The 6,824-nt window shown below is 33.3% G+C and overlaps 1 protein-coding gene across 7 annotated transcripts in view; it reads right to left on the minus strand.

Moving 5' to 3' along the window:
• LRP1B (LDL receptor related protein 1B) overlaps window positions 1–6,824 on the minus strand; it is a 1,877,633-nt gene that overhangs the window by 333,190 nt on the left and 1,537,619 nt on the right. The gene's annotated exons all lie outside the window — the stretch shown is intronic.

The raw sequence follows: 6,824 nt of genomic DNA on the forward strand, positions 1-6,824 counted from the left end.
ATTATGTCAAATGCAGAGTAAAACTGCTAGCCATCCACTAAATGACAGCTATTAGTAAAAACCTTTTGTGAAGCAGTTCAAACACACAAGTATACTGTTATAAACATTTGTAAATTTTAGGAGGGTCAGAATAAAGGCAGTTTGTCACTGTCCCTGGTCCTGAATGTGCAGTCCTTGTTCAGGTAATATTTTCCAGTCGTTAGTCACTTGAATATTGTTGTATTAGATATGCCTTACAAAACACCTCACATCCTCTCAGCACACATGGCTCTAGAAGTCATGACCAGTATTTAGTATGTCTGTTCATTTTGTTTTGTTTTTTGCCACAATGAATATGATGACATTTATGTGCACCAGTGCCCTTGCTTCATGCCTGTGCCTTGAGCCTCTGCCCACTCCCCAAGATAGTAGGGAATTAATGACCCATGGATCAAATTTATGTCCAAGAGAAAAGGGCCAGCAGAAATATATTTCTCCTTTTATTGACACTATTTGCCTATTGACTGTCCTAATATGTAGTTGTTTATTTGGCCTCTCTAAAGACGGTGTCAGGAGGTGAAGTAATCCATTGCACTCGATACCAAAAAGTTGCCAACTCTATAGCATGCCTCTTCATATATTCTCTCCTTCCGTTTCAGCCCTTTCTCCTATTCCCTCACTTCTGTTTCCTGGTATTGCATACCTAATGAGGAATCAGAATATAAGCTCTTTTCTCAGGATCTGTGTTTTTTTGTTGTTGTTGTTTGTTTCTTTCTTTCTTTACAAATCTGGACTGAGATAAATGTTTTGACATTTTGTTTGTCGTTATCTGAATGAGACTTCAACTATCATTTATTTAGAACTGTCCTTTAAATTGACTCATTATCATAATGGAAAATCCAATATCAGTCACAAGATATAGAAAGCAACTCTAAAAAAATCTACAATGAAACTAAAGTGATGCTATCAAATTATAATCAAATACTATTATCCAGCGAATTGTGATCTGAGATCTCTCTCTCCCACCTTCCTCAGTAATGGAGTGTGTCACAGGGGATCTTAAATATATACTAGCAAAACACTTGATCTTTTTTCCTAAATCAATGAGAGGATTGCAAAAGAACTGAGAATAGAATGATTTTTCATATTACATCATTCAATTTAAATTGATGCTGTGGCTGGTACCCCTGATATCAATGATAAGTGTCTCGTATTTGGGGGGAAATGTGCTAGGCACCAGGAAGACCCCATTATGATGATTCCTAATGCAAACTCTCTAGAAATTATGAATCAGGTGACAGGGACCCAAACTGTGATTTAAAAAAAAAAATGATACTCTCATTTAGTATTATGTTTGATGACACCTTGCTTAAAATCTCCTTTATGTATATGGTAGCTTGTAACAGTAAATCCTAGTTTTGACTATGCATGAAAATCAACTGGCAGCTTTAAAATTAAGACCCAGGCCTCACTCTGATTTAAATTATTCTTAGGTGGGGCTCAGGCATCAGCATTAAAAAAAAAAAAATTGCCCAGGGGATATTAATAAGTGTTTGATATTAAGAAATACTTATACCTCTTCTATATAATATTGACAAATTAAAACAAGTATGTTATTTTTTGTTTCCTGCCTCAGGCAACGTTATTCTGGAACTTTTTTTTTTTTTCCATTCAACTAACAAGCCCTTTAACGGACCTATCATTCAGTGCTCCAGGAGTAGACAGTCTGGTCAGCTGATTAGGCTCAGCTTTCTGAGGTTGCCAATAGAAGCACATGAAGTAATATCCTCCTTTCCCCAATGTGCTCAGCTCCAGCTCCTAATCCTGAAAAGAAACACCTGGGTATTTTAGCTCTCCAAGTCTGGAATTATCATGTTAGCAAGTACTGATTATACAATTTTGTAGCTGTTACGTTAATGGTCATGGGATTTTTTTTTTTTTTTAACAGGAGAAAATAAAAATTGTAATACATTTGCATGGGGAATTCACATAGGCATGAAAATTCCAAAGGTATCTAGGCAACACTGGGCATATAAGACCTCTTTGGATAAAGGATAGAAGAGGGGGAGGGGTATGAGATTTCAGAAGCAAGAATGGGTGAATTACAGGTAGTTGAGGAAGAGCGGAATAGACAAGGCAAGAACATTCTTACTGGTCAACTCAGAAACAGTGGGACACAGAGGTCATCTAACCAACAGGCCCCTGTCTGATGTTCTCTTGTTTACCATGCTTAATTCAAATTAGGCTAAGGCAAAATTCTAAGATTTCCTTCCTGAAGCAGGTGTCTGAATCTCTTGGATAGGTTAGAGGGGAGAGCCAAAGGTATTTTTGCGAGTCTTCTTTCTTAATAAACAGCTCAAAATCAATACCCCAAAAGCAGCTTCCAGGTGGCAAAATTTTGGTTTCCTAAAGCCCTGTCTATGAAACCTGAAATAAGTTTCACATGCCAGAAGCTAAGACTGCTCCATAGTTCACTGATCCAATCATTCAGCCTGGAGAATAAGTTCCGTTAAACTGTTGGGCTGCTTCTCAGGAATTTTTAATTTTTTAAAATTTATTTATTTATTTATTTTAAATTTTGGTGGAAATATTACCTGAGTCTTCAGTATGGCCTATTTTTCACAGTTCCTCCTTTCCTGTGAATAACTATTGAGTTTTACTCACCTCTAAGATGTATCTTTAGTTAACATTACTTACATTTTTCCTCAATTTTTTTTTTTTTACTTATTGACCTTTAATAATTATGCAATAACTTAGCTCATGTATCTTACTAACCTCATTCATTTTTTACTATCAGTTTGTTGTTTTAATAATTTAATAGCCTAATTGCAAATTATTGAATGTATTTTGTATGTCGATGGCTAAACATATTTCTTTTGATATTTTATTAGTACATGCTAGTAGAAATTATTTAGTATTTTGATTTTCGTTAGTCTTTATAAATTCTCAAAAATCCTCATGCAAATAAAAGATCTTGTTATAATAGTCTTTTAAGTATTAGGACCACCGAAACATCTATCTTTCCTGATAAACAGTTCTGTTTCCTTCAACTAAATCAAAGTACTCTATAACTCAATAGGCTGCCCTTGATGTCTTGGCTGCTGGAAAGCTCAAGAATACATTTATGCTTTTGTTATTTATTTACAGTCACACTGTGCATGAGTGAACTAGTTGACTCATTTTTAAACAATTGAGATAACTAACCGATTTTGATCAGTTTGCTGACATTCTAAATGTTTTCAAGAGTCAGACACAGAAAGACACAAAAAAATTCTAGATATTGTCTCAAGCTTAAATAAATTCATGATGGTTTGTGTGTGTGTGAAACTAATAAGATACACATTAATATCAGCTAGAGAACAATATAAAAAATATCAGAAATTGAGAGTAGAGACAAATTCAGTAAGGATATTCAGAATTTCCTAAATTTAAATATGAAAACTTGCAAGCAAATTAATTTGGAAGACATATGCTATTTTGAGTGTGTGTGTGTGTGTGTGTGTGTGTGTGTGTGTGTGTGAAAGAGAGAGAGAGAGAGAGAGAGAGAGAGAGAGAGAGAGAGAGAGAGAGAGAGAGAATGTGAAAAATGGTTTTCTTTACCTATCTGTTCTTTTCATCTTTGTATACAAATTTCTACAATGACTCTGTTGGTACAGGTGGCTGCTGGTCTTTTGAAAATTCTGTCTGATATTTAACAAATTGAAAGCATCCAAGAAATATTAAATCAGTCCATCAATATCAGTATCACATTCTGAAGGGACACCAGTCATTTTCCAGGTGAATACACTAGGTGCCCTGGACACTGACCATGATTCTTCTCCAAGGACACATCTCTTTTGAGAGTGTCCAGCTACAATAACACTTTACTTTTCATGACTAACCAAGCTGAACCATCACTAAAATGTATATGAATTTAAATAAAAGGAATTGTGTTAGAATAAACACCATTAACCCTACTGCAATAACATTTTATCTTACCAAATAGGAATATCAAATGTATAGTTTTCAGAAAATTACCCTGAATGGCTGAGCCTTCAAAATAGCTAAGATTTAATTTGCCTTTTTTGTTTTTTAAAGCTGTTCACTTCTTTGTTTTATTCAGGGAATTATTTTTTTATATAATTTCTCTTTTAATTTATTTATTCATTTACTCATTGCTTCAGAAAACATTTGTTGAATGCAGCAATGCACCACACTTTGAGATACTGGTTTGGGAGCTATAAGGATGAACACAAATTCTATTTCTACAGATACTAGTAATCGAATAGAAGAGGCAATGAGGTAATTGATTATTTATTCTAATTGATATAATTCATGTTCATATGAATGTATATGTGTGTAGTAAATGTAGCTACAAAGTGTTAAATTTGATTTATTTTTTAAACTGTATTATTCAATGGCAGTTTTAGAAGATTTGGCATTTGTTGCAAACAAGTGTCAGGTACCAGGTTGCATGTAATAGTTACTTTAACTCTTCAAAATACTCTCGGTGAGACATAAACTATTAGTCCTATTATACAGGAAAAACAAAACAAAATGAAACACTAAGGCACAAAAAGATTAAAAAAATTCCCCAAGATTATTAAACATATGTCAAGAATCCAAGTTTTAATTTCATGTCTAACTCCACAAACTAACATTAATTTCTGCCACATCACACTGTTTCTTGAAAAGCAGTACATTCTACTTTGCTTCTAAGACTGTCTACATGATTACAATGGTTATTAACCAAGATGTGGCATCATTTTATTATGCATATTAATGTGTAAAAAGATAGATCCCGAGCCTGATCCAGCTGAGTTCCACATAACCAATGGTAGAATCATAAAAGGTTAGAGTTTGGAGATAATATTTAACTTAGATCAAAATGTACAACCTTTGATTCAAGATTATTAAATTAATTGCTCCAGGAAATTAAATTAATTGTCTCCAGAGTCAGGAATTAAAATAATTTCATCTAATACGAATTTCAGATTTCTTGCACTTCTGTGTTATTCTCATCAGGTACCCATGTTTGTCACTGTTTTAATGTCATATGAACCTTATTGTGATCACTCTGTGGTAACATGTATACATCATAGTTACAGATGATAAAATGTAGACAACAGAATCCATTATTTTTACCTTCACAACCTTTATTTCTCTTAGGTGGAAGACCAGTGTTTCAATGTCTTTGGGCTCTAATCAATCAAGCCACATCAGGACTTGTGCTCAATGGAAGCAGTCCCACTGCCTTTTCTAAGTTTTGGAAAATGTGTTGGTGTTTTCGTTTGATTGAAGAGTAGGGGTATAGAGGGGTGGGAGGGGTTGGCTAGGAAATTCAGTGGTCAGAGACCAAGAATCTGGAAGCCCTGCAATACATAGGGTAGGCGTATATAGTAAATTATTTCAGACTCAGCCCAAATTTCAAAAGTCCTACAAGACAGTCACAAATGGGAAACCTATTTATAATATCTGAATGTAGAAATTAACACATGTATATGTATGAGTAAAACAACAGAAGTCATTGTTTTACAGAGCTTATTATATACTTCCAATTTTTGAAGGATTGCAATTTCTACATAAATTAAGGGATGACTTCAATTCATTTCATTTAGAACATTATCAAGAACTCATTGCCAATTTTGAAAATCACATCAACCAAGATAGCACTACTCTTAGTATTTGAGCATCCTGTAAATGTACCTGAAAAAAGTCCAGCTTCATAACTGTCACATTCATGATTCTATGCCTTAGAATCACTGGGTTATTTCTTTATCTTTTCTCTCTTATTTTTTGTGCATTTACACTTTGGAATATGTCCTACTTTATCATAAATTATTCATTTTCTTTTTATTGTGATTTAGGTATTGAGTTTTGAAAAGTTATTTATAAAGAAAGATATCAAATTTCATTTAGAATAAGAATGGAGATGTTACAGAATTTTTTAAAATGAAATAAAGGGACAGTGGTTCTAATAGAGAGTTGAGAATTATAAACAACGTTAGCTATAAGACATAGAACATTAAAAAATAATTTAGCCTATTTTGACCTCAGTTTCCTAATCTGTGCCATAATATTGGATGGCTCCAGTTAATGGTGGAAAACTTCTTGGTTCAAGAATTTTTAGTAACTCCTCATGCTGATGTTGACTTTTAAATTAAAAAATAACAATTGTTAAATTAAATTTGTTTACATCTAAAAAAAAATAAAACCACAGTTTATTTTCTTTGATAACAGGATATGGTTTAGACCTGGCTAAGTAATTCAAACTTATGTTGTCAGAAAATTCAGTTTTGTGTGCATCAAAACTTATTCTGTAATTTTCAGAGTTTAGGCCGCTGTAGATTTCATAGCATAATTAAAACTATATTATCACACAAAGTAGTAGTATAAACCTATGTAGATTAAATAGATAGACACATAGATTTATTGATTCATTTATGGAATGAAATAGCTGATTCTATAAGTAGAAAGAAAATATTTGGGGCCATAAAAATGTAGAATGCCAAATGTCCTTGTGATTTTACTTATTTACAATTAAGACTAGTTACAAAAACAAACTCCTTTTCCTACTGTTAGTGAGAAGAGTTCATGTCATCAGAATGTGTTTATCTAGGAGACAGGTAATCCTGATTCCTTCTCATTGTAAGCTAAGTTTTAGGACTTAGTATATCTGTCTGGAAATGTATGCTGACCAAAATAAAAAAGACAAGGTTTCTAAAAGAATCTCAGAAGTAAGAAACATCAGCAATTGCAATTTCCAGGAACATAAACAATATCTCTTTTGGAAAACTTTGTGTCACTCAGGTAGATGCCTTCCAAGAAATGATTAACACTTACAGGGTAACTGCAGAGAGAAAGGA

This window comes from Rhinolophus hipposideros (genome assembly GCF_964194185.1).
Source record: "Rhinolophus hipposideros genome assembly, chromosome: 6".
Classification (NCBI taxonomy): Eukaryota; Metazoa; Chordata; class Mammalia; order Chiroptera; family Rhinolophidae; genus Rhinolophus; species Rhinolophus hipposideros.